Consider the following 14348-nt stretch of genomic DNA (forward strand, 5'->3'; position numbering starts at 1 on the left):
CCAATCCTATAATAAATTATATAAAGGTTTATTAACTAGGAAAAAGAAATTAGTTATTCTTAGGGTTAAAGCAGGTAAATACACACACAAGAGTTACAGTCTTAGGGTTCAAAATGTAATGGAAGCTTCTGTATTGTGCAAGCTCTATATGTCCTTTAGAGCTACCCCAAGCTAAACAGCTGGGGATCTCTTGCTTATGCTTAGAAGTCTTGCCCTCTCCCTGAAGTACAAGGAGCATAAGGATGTACTTCCTTCTGGGCAGGGATTTTTATTCCCTTCCCCCACATTTCAAACTGATGGGACCAGCGTTTGCGCCAGTCTTCTCTTCATAATGGGAGAGGGGGTGATCAACAAAGTCTTTGTCCCTTGATGTTTCATGGTGGCTCATTTGGTTTCAATAGGCCTTCTTGTGTGCAGGATCAGCACTTTACACTCCTTAATGTTTCTTTCCTGTTTGGTGAGTTACGTGGGTACAGAGGTTTGCAATGCAAACACTCAGTATAACTATACCATGGGGTGCGGATTTCATAAGTGAGATCAGTATATGCAGCATCCTACAAGCATTTCTTCAAGTTTAAACACTAAACACATTTTTATAATCTACTTTAATGATACTAACACAAGGCGAGTCAGACTGCTTTCCAGCTATGCATTTGTCAGTGTTCATTAAGGCCTGTGGGCCTTGGTATGAGCTGGCACCTGGTCTGCCAGTGTCATAGTGTGTGAGACATCTTATGTAAAAATGTATGATGCATACTTATGTAAGCCAGCTCTGTTTGTATGGATTCAGTGTATGAAGAGTACTAAAAAGCGAACGCTTCCCACAAATCAATAGCTTTAAAAAGCTGAACAATGTTTATGATGGTCACAATACAGCATTTTTTCCACTTTGTGACTTTGATTTTCTGTACTGCTTTCTTTTAGATGAGAACCTACTTGACCAAAAAAACAACAACAAAAAAACAAAAAAAAACAAAAAACACAGCTCAAATGATATCAGTGGCAGCACAATGTAGTTACACAGATTGTTTGGCTCTGCATCCACATCCAGGAACTTTCCCTTTGGGCTGACATTTTACAGTAAAATGTCATTTGTTTCATGGTTTGTTACATGCTGTGGGAACTTATTTACAGCTGATTTACAGATTCAAAATGTTCATATTTGTGATCCACTGGGGTTAATAATAAAACATCATCTTTCCATAATGTTCTTCTCGTTTTCTTTCCCAGGCCTTACAGTCATACAGGAACAAAAGGAAGAGCATTTATTTTAGCATAGCAACACTGATTTTGACAAGTCATCCCCTTTCAAAGGAACCCTTTCGGATGGTTTTCTGAATGCTGAGCATTGTTTATGTTTTTTCTTGTGTACCTTGGGGAATGTTACATTCCGAGTGCTATTTTCCCCCCCTTCTTTTGCAAGATTGTGAATTGTTTGCCAGAAGCTCCTGTTTCACAAATGTAATCTCATTTTATACTATCAGAACAATGACAAATTTACAAACCAACATTCTAAATCACTCACATTTGAACAAGGAAAGATGCAACGGCATTTTTTCCAGTACTGTATTTACTCATCTAAATTCTGCTCTCATTTTCACGGGGGACAATTGTTTGAGACTCCACTGAATTCAACATAGTAATAAAGTATTTGGTCCATGATTCCTGTAAAGTATAATTGTAACAGTCCTAGAGATAATAGAACAACCCCTAGTTTGAGGCACACTACCTTATCCAGCATAGGTTAAAAAAAAATCCATCAAGCAAAAAGTTGAAATCAGACCAGAGAGTACAAAGAACCCAGGGCTATAGAATCAATTAGGAGGGAGGAACAGAGAGACTCTACCACTCTCAAAGACCAAGAGCACTCCAGGAGGGGGCCATCATTTTTCTCTTTTGAAGTTCTGGACATTTCTATTATCAGGTGTCTTTATCATACAGTATGACTGTGAAGGACTGCAGTTTGGTCCTGCTAGTGAAGGCAGGGGGCTGGACTCGATGACCTTTCGGGGTCCCTTCCAGTTCTATGAGATAGGTATATCTCCATAGATAGATAGAGAACTGATTCTTATCTCAGAAGATGCTTTTTGCTGGGAGTAGTTCAGGAAATAGGCTGAAAGAGCATTTTAATTGTGAGCGACACACAGACATACAAAGAGCCTGCATTCCTCATTCAACCCTATGCAAGTTATAGTCCATTTCCCAGCAACACCCACCTAAAAGATGCTTTGGGCTGATAGTGTGTCGACATTCCATCAGCATCCAGTCTCAGTACAATCTCTTTCTTTGTTAGAAAGATGAAAAATTAAGCAGTAGTCACAAAAGTAATAGTGTGCACTCTGCATTGATTTTTAGAATCCCCGGTGCTTCGTTTATCCAATTGGCAGACTCAGTTTGCATAGGCCACTCATCAATATCATCAGAGAACAAAGGTGTCATTTTAAATACAAGTCAGTATGTGTGATCTCAGAACCCCAAGGAGACAGGCTCACCCCTTGCGGAAGATGCATTAAGCTGGAACACAAAGGATGGCTATTTCCATTTGCCCTTGCTTTGATGAATTACAATGTTGTTTACTGACATATGGATTTATGAATTGTTTGACTTACAAATCTAATGCTATTAATTGTATTGATAAGTGAAATGTTCATGCACAGAACTCAGCCCTAGAAAACAGAAAACCTTGAAGTTATAATGATAGCCAGGGCTACATTTTCATCGTTATGTGGGATGCTGTGGTCAAAATTCTTTGTTGTTGCTAATGGGAGTTAAGTATATAGCTACAATGAAGTTTAAAGGTTTCCTCAAGAAACACCAGGCTCCTTTCTCGCAGCAAGAACAGGGCATATGTCAGAGGCAGCAGTACCAGTGGCTCTTCCTAGAACCATTCTAGCTGATTTAGCAGAGATCACTGAGGGACTGCAAGGAAAGCAAAAGCTGAAGCAAACTATGAAAGGGCACAGCATAAATTTGCCCTTCCACTGACCTTGTTCTGCTGGCCACTGCAGAGATAGGTTGGGGCCATGGTCCTGTCCATTTTAGGGTCACTGTTGGTGCTAGACTCCCTGATCCTTTCGCAAAAGCGGTGCAAGGGTCAAGATTTTAAACTGTCTGCCTGTTGGGAGTGGAGTTCTTGCATCCCTTCTATCACCCTGTACGGCTGCAAAATGCTAGCCACAATCTATCCCATAGGCTCTCTAGGATGGGACTGAGGAGAGCCTGTGATAATCTCAAAATTCTTGGAGACTTGTTTTCCTTAGCTGATTAGAGTGCTTGTATGCAAGACCCAAACGCCTTGTCCCTCACCCTTTCTCCCTTTTCCATTGCTCCTAGTTTAATTTCCTGCAGCCTTTCTAAGGTGCCAGCTCCATTCCTGTTTTTCATACATGAGCAGACAAGTACAAGCATCCAGCACTAGGAATCCTCTCTGCCAGCAGCGCTTCGCCCCCTGCTTTTCATCTCACACTTTGTCACTGCTGTGTCGTATCTCTCCACAGCAGCACTTAGTTTCCTAGCTACATCCATGCTCCCACAGCAGTTCCCCATCTTTAGAGAACTGTATAGTTCACTGATTTGTTAACCTGCCTGAGACTCGTCCTTTAGTTGATTGGCGAACTGGAGGAAGGTGAAGAGAGATACCATTTGCTGAAAATTCATGGCTTTATTGGAAAGCAGTGCCCCCGCTCCCCCAGCATGATACCTCTAGCCATGTTAAACACAGACTTCCTAATACAGGAAGTATGGGGATTACATGCATCAAATACCTACAGGACACAACATAGGATGCAGGTATCTAGTCATGTGAACTGCTGTCCTTTGACAGATACAGTCAGCCAAAAATCAGTATGGTTTGCTCCGAAGAGTATATCATGTCTGTTGGCCCCCCCTTCTTATAAGATAACTGCAGTAGAGCAAAGTGATGGTATCATCTCTGACAATCAATTTCCAATGAGATTGCAATAAATTCTTCAAACCCGTTAGAATTATGGATTCATGATCTATTTGTGTCTGGTTTCTTTTTAATCTATGTCTCTTTCCATCTTCAATATTACACCTTCTCTGATCATCTCCACCTTAACTAATTGCAGGTTCTTATCCGTTCTGTTAATATTGGCAAATACCAGCATAAGGATCTCTGAAGTCCAGGCATACAGCACAGAACTCTGCATCACTATCTATATTCTAAGCGTAATACATAATAGGTGCATGAGAAAAGTAATAGATAAATCAGAAAGAGGCTGGGCAAAAGTTTGTCATTTTGGTATCAGAGGGGTAGCCGTGTTAGTCTGGATCTGTAAAAGCAACAAAGAATCCTGTGGCACCTTATAGACTAACAGACGTTTTGCAGCATGAGCTTTCGTGGGTGAATACCCACTTCTTCAGATGCAAGAGATTGCAAGATTGCAGCTCCCATTGGCAGCAGTTCACCGTTCCAGCCCAATGGGGGCTGCTGGAAGCGGCGGCCAGCACATCCCTTCGCCTACGCCGCTTCCTGCATCCCCTATGGGACTGGCACGGTGAACTGCAGCCAGTGGGAGCTGCGAGTGGCTAAACCTGCAGACACTTCAGGTAAACAAACCGTCCTGGCCCGCCAGCGGATTTCCCTTATGGGCCGCGTGCCAAAGGTTGCCGATCCCTGTGCTAGCAAGTACATTTACAGCCAGGAATTCTCAGAAACAGTGATTTTTAATCAACTATTAGAGCACTTTGAAATTGTAACATGAGTGCTTGCACCATAAATTTGACTAAGAATTCTTCTTATTGAGTGATGTGTTTAAATCAAGACTGATGCTGTTCTAAAAAAATACTCTATAAAACTCAAACAGTAGTTATGCTTCAGAGTTTACTAGACGAGGTTCTTTAGCCTGTGTTATGGAGGAGGTCAGGCTAGATGATCATTATGGTCCATTCTAAGCTTAAAAATCTATACATCTCTGAAAACCATTTTAGGGGTATATAGCTGGGCTGTAAACATCCCTTACTTTGAATCTATTTACATGGATATAGGATATATTTTGTTGTAAGGAAAATAATTCAGTCCAATGCTTGCAGGATAGCTGCCTTTTCTTTGCTGTCCTAGCACATCTGAAATCAATTGAAAGTAATTGACGGACAGACGATAGACATTGAATTTTCTCTCACTGAAAAATCACTACCAAAATTCCTGAAGGTATCTGCATGTGGAGGGTGTTTGGAAGCTCTTTGAGGCATTGGCCATTTTCTATACAGGGCTGAACACACTGTTGGTGCTTTGCGCATAATGATTAGTAAATCAGTGATCACACACACACACACACACACACACACACACACACACACCCCATTCCCCTTTCCTCAGCCCAAGGAAATGCTCAAACCCCTGATAGTCTGGCCACATCTCACATTAGTGTGTTTCTTAAAACACTTTCCTCTCTATGGGAATAATCCAATGCCCATTGAAACCAATGGAAAGACTTCAACTTTGGGCTTTGTCTCAGTCCCTATACTGTGTGGGATGAAGTAATGGGCCTTCTCCCCTTTGCACCACCTGCATAAGAACTGGCTAGGTAGGCAGGAACTGCTCTCTCCTTACACCCTGGGGGCACATGGGGCCAGATTTACAAAGCTATTTAGGCACCTAAAGATGCAGAAAAGTGCCTTTGTAAATCCCACTAGGCACCTAAGTGAGTAAGGCACCTAACTCCTTTTGACTTTCAATGGGAGTTCGGCTCCTAACCTACTTAGACACTTTTGTAAATCCCACTAGGTGCCTATCTGCATCTTTAGGTCCTAATGGAGACATAGTTTGGTCTTTTCGTGCTGGCCAGCAACACAGTCAGGATGGGACAATATGCCACCCCCTGTAACAGATACATATAATCCCATGTATACGCCCCATGGGCACCACATTGCTCTGGGAGGCATTCTGCAGCATGTTCTGCAGGTGCTGCCTATGCTCCAAACAGCTGCTTAGTATGGGCTACGTGCCACTGACAGAATGTAGCACTGTGTGATTATCATATACTTATAATCATTCTTACCAAACACAGAAACCAATGAGAATAAACATAGCAGGAAGAAATTACAGATAATTACAGAATAGTACATGCTTCTCTAGCAGACTGGTTTGAAGCAAGACTTAAACTTCCCCAGTGAAGGGCTGTGATGCTGCAGTAAGACTCCTTGCTACCATAAGCAGCTCATGCACACGGTGCCTTTGCAGACTAGGGACCTATGTCACACAGATTCCACAGGATTCCTAGCCGAGCTGGTTGAAGATTTACTGACAGAATATTTTTCCACCAGAAAATGCCATTTCATCAAAATCAAGCCTTTCTCTGGGGATGTGTCAATTCCAATGAAACTTCGTTTTGGAAAAAATAACGCAAAACAAAGTGTTTTGATAATGTCAGACCATTTCATTTTGACATTTTTGGAATGAATGGCTAATTTTTCATTTCAAAATGTATTTGTTAAGTTTATATTATACAACATTTAAAAAATATGAGTCAACATTCAAGTGGTGTTTTATTTTATCAAAATGAAATGTTTTGATTGGCCCTACATTCATTTTTCTCCTAAAAATTTCATTTCAGGACAAATTTCAAAATTCTTTATTTTGAATAAAGAGTCTTGAAATTGTTGAATTTCCTGTAGAATAGAATTTCTGGTCCCACACTGCACTCCTTGCCAGTAAGAGGTTGCAAGCTATACATGCTGGTGATGCAAACCCAAAACATGAGCATCATTCACATTCAGATGTAGATCCAAACTTTACAAAAGATGATTTTCATATTAGTATAAAAATGAAACCTTCGGTTTAATGAATCAAATGTGTAGAACCTGTCTAATAGCATTACTACTTTTTGTAGCGTGGAAATTAAAGGGCCAAACCTTGCTCTCTTTCCTCACACAAGCAATCCCCTGCTCATATGTGATACAAGAAGGATTTGATCTATGTAGGCCCTTCTTAATCACAACAAGGTTGGTTATGTCTGAAGTGTCAACTTGAGATGGAATCACCTGATTTGGATGACTTGTAGCAGAGTTGTAACTTTACTTGAAAACAATGGTTTCTGGTATTGATCATTAGTATTCCATGCTTCATGTCAAATTCTGTCAGTTGGTAAGTGCATCCTAATACATTACATTCAGTGCAGGTTTATGTTTCAATATCCTGAAATTATACAAATGATAAAAGTTGCAGGAAGCTACCTTTGGCTGCCACAGTAAACACACAATTTAATAGCACATAGATTAAGTCCAAGTGAGAACCTGCATGATGTCTATTGAACATGTTCCTTCTTGCCAGTGTTAGTGATTACCTTTTTCTTAATTAGTGCTCATAGAGCAATGGTTTCCCTGTGAGTTTCCCAGGGCAATCTGGAAAATGAAAGTATTAACTTGAGCAGCACAACTAGTCTAAAAGGGGCAGTGCATAATTTCTGGTGAATATGCCCAGGGATTCCTGACTACTGTACACATTGGCCAGTTGAAATGGTCCCGGCAGAGGGGATGCTGAGTATGAATTAACAACCTTATCTGAAAGGATCTCAAAGCACTTCAGAAGAGATACAATACAGCACCACAGAAATGCAAGCACTTCTGGGAAGAAGGATGTCTGTCTGTCAGTCAAGTGGAACACAGGCTATTAGTGGACCATGTACACCCTTGTAATTAATAATATTAGAAGCAGGGGAGGGAAATCTTATCTGAGACTATCAAGACCTTTACAAGAGCATTGTGAGATTTTAAGAGTAAAATATCCAGAACTGCACACAGATAATGTTGTGTGCAAACATACATGTGCATTTGAGTGTTTAAAGTCCACAGACAAGTACACAACATCAATTGTGTGTACAACCATGATGACTGCATGTTCAAAATGTACAGCTATCTCTCAGACTAGTCAATTGCATGTACAATTACTGCAGTTGCATGCACAAGTATTGCACACTAAAGTTAGATAAAGCAGCAAAGAGTCCTGTGGCACCTTATAGACTAACAAACATCTGTTAGTCTATAAGGTGCCACAGGACTCTTTGCTACTTTTACAGATCCAGACTAACATGGCTACCCCTCTGATACTAAAGTTAGATATCTATCTTTCATAGGCTATGCAGAGAGTTTGATCCTTAATGTCAACAAAGAGCAGGCAGACTCTCCATTTGTAAATTCCTACTCAAAGAACCAGTTTCAAGATAAACCTCCAAAGGCACTGCAGACATACAGAGTAAGTGCTGAGTCAACACTCTGAGAGTGACTCTTGAAAGGGTTTTAATTTAATTTAAGGCTCGTCCATAAGCCATTAAGTTGGGGAAAGGACTCTACCCATGATGCAGCCATTTTGTTTGATCAAACTCCTTGCAATGAATCTGTGGCAGAAAGCTTTCTATGAAATTACTCAGAAAACTAAGGGCATGTCTACACTGCCCTGCAGCTTGGGTTATGAGGGTTTGAACATCACTGTGCACCAAAGTGCTGCACTGTGTCACAAATCAGCAAGTAGGTGGTCATAGTGGTCAGAGCAGTGGTAGTCAGAGGCCTGGAACAGAGCCACGGGTCAGAAACCAAGAACAGAGCCAAGGAGTCGAGCCAATGATCAGAACTGGAATTAGGAACAAGGCAAGGGAGCAGAGTTGAACCAGGACAGAAGCTAGGCTGGGAACAAGTCAGGATGCAGCTGGAGCAAGGGTAGGAACAGGGCAGGATCAGAAGAGATGGCAGTTGTGGCATGTGCATGGAGCATCCAGAGATCAGTTGTTGCTGTTGGACTTAAAAGCAGGCTTTGCTGACTTCCATGGCCAATTAAGCAGAGAGAGGGATAGCTCAGTGGTTTGTGGTTTGAGCATTGGCCTGCTAAACCCAGGATTGTGAGTTCAATCCTTGAGGGGGCCATTTAGGGAATTGGGGTAAAAATGCCTGGGGATTGGTCCTGCTTTGAGCAGGGGGTTGGCCTAGATGACCTCCTGAGGTCCCTTCTAATCCTAAGATTCTATGATCAATCAGCTGGGCAGGCACTGCTGCAAGTCTTCAATTCTAACACACTGTAATTCCCCCAGGTGGACAGTGCAAGTGTGACCTAAGGGTGTGCCCTCAGTCAGAAGCCCAAGTTGGCTGGCATGAGCCAGCTGCTCTTTTTTCTTTGCTGTATAGACATATCCTAAAAACTTCCAACTTCGCATTATCATTGTCCTGTTCGAAGAGGTCACATTAATGCAAACTAGGAACCTTTTAGTGTGTCCTTGCAGTGTCCACATGGGGGAGTTACAGACTAGCACTTTGGTGCAGATTACTGTTCACAACCCCATAGTCCTAATTGTGGGGCAGTGCAAGAGATTAATCAAAATTGGGTTAAATTGTATTATGTCTGGTAAGTGAATATTATGTTATGTGTTGCTTAAGCTATGAAGGTAAGTTGAAACTAATGAAAGGGAAACAAAAATAGCCCAATGCCTATGAACATTGTACGTGTTGGCTATTTTCATTTTATACAGTGATTTCCATGAGCATCAAAGCTATAAGAATATGCTTAAAAGAGATTATATAGAGGAATTATTTTCTACAAGTTGGACTGTTTTGTTATATAAAAAATATGAGAACTGACCATTTTAAAATAAATATTGCAATCATATTAAAGGTAAATGGAGTTGAACTCCCATCCCCCTCATGTTAAGCAAGTTGATTTGGAAGTCAGTAACAAAGGGAAAAGGGAATGTAGCAGGACTGAGATAATTTATACAAATACAATGTATTCAGTTATACACATTGGGAATTAGACATTCACATTGTGAATATTTTTAGCTGCCCTGTGCTGCATGGTGCAGGCAGTTTTCTTATGTACAAGAAAAGGACAAAAGAGAAGAACTATCAGTAAAGGGTAAATTCTCCTACAGTAAACACCAGAGGCCTGGGACTACACAATGATCAGGGGCGGCAGGAAGGTATGTCTGCACTGCAACAAAAACCTGCAGCTAGCCTGCACCAGCTGACTTGGGCTAAGGAGCCACTTAACTGTGGTGTAGGCATTTGGGCTCAGGCTGGAGCTGGAGCTGGAGCCCTGCCTGTAGGACCCTATGAAGTGGGGGCAGGGATCCCAGAACTCAGGCTGCAGCCCATGCCCAAATGCCTCCATCAAAATTAAATAACCCCTTAGCCCGAGCCTAAGTCAGCTGGCACAGGCCAGCCACAAGTTTCTAATTGCAGACATACTCAGAGTGATCTACTCTGCAAAGGCAGAAGCATCTGGTGGATAATACATTGCCCCATTCATGACCCCTGTTATGCATTATAGTATCACTTGGAGGCCTGAACCAAGATCCCATTGTGGTAAGTGCTATATATACACAAAATAAAAGGCAGAGCCTTGAAGAGTTTATGTGAAACAGACATTACAGTAAATAGGCAAGACAAAGGAAGCATTGTCATCTTCACTTTCCAGATGGGGAGTAGAAGCAAAGAGAGAGAAAGTGACTTGCTCATGGTCACACAGGAATGTTGAAGCAGAGCCAAGCACTGAACCCAATTCTTATGAGGCTTAGCTCTGTGTCTTAACCTCAAGCCCATCCTTCCTCTCGAGAATAAGGAGTTTCTTCCAAGGGCAGAGTGTCTTGGTTAGAAGCAGTCTGAAAAATGGCTGAAAATTCCTCAAAGTGGAAAATTCCATAGGAAATGCCCATTTTTAATGTCGTTTGTTCAGGTTTTTAATAATAAAAAAACATCTGAACATTTTCAGTTTTCAACAACTAAACAACGAAAAAAAATGTGAAGACGTTTTGGTTTTTTGGCCACTGAAAATGGCAGCCAGTCAAAAAGGTGTTGCCCAAGTGTCCAAAAATTGACTGCCAAAATCCTGCCCCAGAATTTTCTTTTTTTCAAAAATTTTGAGAAAGTGGGGGATCCAAGCTTCTCCGAAAGCACTAGTCTTATTTTTTTTTCCTCACACGGATCTTTTCTAAATAGAATATATGCTGTAGACAAACAGGGAAGTTTGTGGAATGGATTAGCTTTTAGATTGTTTACAGTTTGATCAACTAATCACACTCTGCTTATTTGTTTATTTCTGTTTTTAACTTACTCTTGCGGCAGTGGAGTTAGCTATAAGGAGGGAAACCTTGTCCGTTGAGCTGCAATGTAAATGAGGAATTATAATTCTAGGTTGGGAAGACCAAAGCGGAGTATCTAGGATTTGAACTTCAAGTGCCAAATAATCTAGCTATTTAAATTCTGATGCTTAGGGAACTAAATCATCTCCTGAATTCGACCAGTAATGATCATGTGGCCTTCTAAGCGGGCAAAGCCAAGCTGTACACAAGTATAACAGAGAAGATTTTGGCCCATGGAATCTAACCTGAGTGACAGGCAGAAGGAAGCGTAGTTGAATTGTCTTCTGCAGAAGCTTTATTTTGTGAACTAGACTTATGCATGAGTGATGTTTTTCTTTCAAGTGTGAAGAATTTTTGTTTTCTGAATCAACAAGTGAGCTAAAGAGAATGTAGATTTGTTCAAATGTAGGTTGGCTAGAAACTTATATGTGGATTTGTATCTCCTCAGGCCAGTGGATCCAAACTGTTTTCATAGTGTGAAAGACATCTTCATGAAGAGTTTACCTCATGGCTCATATCTTGAGAACCGCTGCTTTGGGGAATTTGAAACCTTCACAGTAAAAATCTGTATTCAGATGTCTACAACAGGAGCTACAGGCACACATCAGAGGCAGAATTTGTGCCTCATTGATTGCTTGTTTATGTTTTATGCTTTGCCATGAGCCAAGGACAGTGTTTGTTGTGCTGACCCTGGAGCATGTCAGGAGGCAGATTGAAACTCTGAGGGGGCCTAATTTGCCCCCTGGGTATTTCTTCACACAAAGCACAGTCAACTTGTGGACCTCTTTGCCAGAGGATGTTGTGAAGGCCAAGACTACAACAGAGTTCAAAAAAGAACTAGATAAGTTCATGGAGGATAGGTTCCTCAATGGCTATTAGCCAGGATGGGCAGGGATGTAAAACCATGCTCTGAAGTGTCCTAGCCTTTGTTTGCCGGAAGCTGGGAATGGGCAATGGTTCACTTGATGATTATCTTTTCTGTTCATGCCCTCTGAAGAACCTGGCATTGGCCATTGCTGGAAGACAGGATACTGGGCTAGATGGACCATTGGTCTGACCCAATGTGGCTGTTCTTATGAGTTCTTCCTTGCTCCAAGGGGGAAATGTTCTGCACTACAGCAGAAGCTACACTGCTACCCATATGTGCATGGAAGGGGGAAGTTACAGCTCTCCAGAGAGTACATCTTCCCCATAATATTATGCACAGGGTAAGAAACCCATTGGGAGTTCAAGGAGGTGATTTATGCCCTTGGTTCCCTAAGTAGCAATGTAACCCAGGTGACAATTTGGCCCTTTATACGTCACTGGCATCTGTGGGACAATATTTTAATTGTGTTTTTTCACATACAATAGTGGCATTATATTTCTGCTTTGCACTTCATTGCAGGCCACAATCCTTAAGAATGCAAGGACCTGCAGTAACAAATTTGCATTTTTCTCCTTTGTGCTTTGCAAAAATCCGTAAATTGATTCCATTTTCCCCCTATATACACTTCTTTTGTGCACTAACCATGATTGGCTTACCTTGGACATTGACAAGTAGTTTAATTACAGCCTAAACAGAGGAAAAGAGTTAAGGATACAGCCTAGTCTATAATTTTCTCCTAGTGTATTTAAATTAAATTTCCATTCTAGTTGCATTCTCCTTTTTTCCTTTCAGTTTTGACTTCTTATAATTACTTTTATTTGTGGTTTAAAAAAAGCTCCTAACATGCACGGCAATTACGGTAATCATGATTAACTGACATAGAAGGGTTAAAAGGTTTTTTTCTCCTATCATCAATGCAAAAGGCATATTACTACCCAGTTTAACACAATTAGAAGCTCTCATCAGGTTCAGATCTCACTGAAATACTATGAGAGCTGCTGGGTAGGGCTAAGGTGTTTTGTCACAATATATCTAATTCCTGCATAACACTCACCACCCCCTCCACCTGAGTCTAGTCTAATTCTTCAGCCTTTTAACAGTCGTGAGCACTAAAATTAACTATAGCCTGTAGACAATGGTCCAACAGAACAAAGTCTAGCTTAGCCTGTTCCATTTTGTTCTTCTTTATTGAACTGAGGCTTGAAATTGGCAGCTGCATAAGAAGACATGATTGCAATGTTGCATCAAAGCTCATTTCCTATACAGCTCACACTTTCACTGGGCTCTCTATCACTTTGTGCTGACAGCAAGAATGGGTGCAAAGATTTACTGACTGACACTGCAAAGTTGCCGTTGTCAGGAGTGGGAGATACCCTAATGATGTGCAACCTTGCTGAACCGGCAAAGAGAGAGACACTGTTTCCATGGATACACAGTAATATCTCTTATGTACAACGTCTTTGTATCGTCTTCCCATCTGTGTCCAGGCTGCAGATAGCGGCTGACTATGTCTCATTAAATTATTTAGTGCCTCCCAAGCTATTAATCAGTGAAAATGCAAATAGGAATGTGCCTTTGTAAATACTATTCCAAGAGTGTGCTTGGAATGTTTGCTGTACACAAATAACGTGTCACTCTGTGCCCATTCCTACCAATTGGGGATGATAGAAGCAGAGAGACCCTGAATCTGCATTGTCTGGGCATCAGTGTGTTCAGAAGCAGTAACTATTCTTACAGCTGGCTCATTTTGGTGTTTGGCAAATAAACCCAGTATAGTCACTAGATTGTGAGCTCTTTGGTGCAATTTTCTTTGTTACACATGTCTGAACAGTGCCTAGCACAATAGGAGCATGATCTTTGTTTGGGGGTTCTTAGATGCTACCATAATACAAATATGTGAGAGTACTAATTGAAAAATCTGTCAAAGTAAGAGGGTGAGAGAACCAGCAAATATCTCTTTATATTTCTCATTGTTATTGGAATTTGTATATCTGAATAAATGTCTCCAAAGCTGAGAGGTAAAATACCTGGCGCCCCTGTTCTCTTCCTCCAAGATACAAGTGACTGCAGTGGGGCTTACTGTGTGTGAGACTAGGTAGTGGTTAACAACATACGTTATTTTGAGATAAGTGTGCATAAAGGTTATGTCTTGTAACCACCTCCTACAAATGTTTTTGCGTGTAACAGGTGTACAGTTGTGACTTGGTTATGAGATCTTCTAGATTCAGAGTTTTGCCTTTTAAAAAAAAATGTGTAATACACTAAAATCAAATAAATAAATGACAAAAGATTACACAGGTCCAGAAAACAAAGACACACATAACTGTGGCAGCACGTTGACAACAATGTGGCAACTGTTGATAAACGCTGACTTTAATAGTGGCCACTGTATTTGA

General features: G+C 41.1%; 1 long non-coding RNA gene across 3 annotated transcripts in view; it reads left to right on the forward strand.

Annotated features, from left to right (window-relative positions):
• The window catches only part of LOC120402350, a 75215-nt gene extending 74163 nt beyond the window's left edge, over positions 1–1052 (forward strand). For 2 of the 3 annotated variants that reach the window (XR_005597156.1, XR_005597158.1), the window contains one exon: positions 925–962. This is a non-coding gene — a long non-coding RNA (uncharacterized LOC120402350). Of the gene's footprint in view, positions 1–924 lie in introns of all 3 variants that reach the window. The other variant, XR_005597157.1, reaches the window with a different exon arrangement.
• Positions 1053–14348: the final 13296 nt, after the last annotated feature.

Source organism: Mauremys reevesii, linkage group 3 (assembly GCF_016161935.1).
Source record: "Mauremys reevesii isolate NIE-2019 linkage group 3, ASM1616193v1, whole genome shotgun sequence".
Lineage (NCBI taxonomy): Eukaryota > Metazoa > Chordata > Testudines > Geoemydidae > Mauremys > Mauremys reevesii.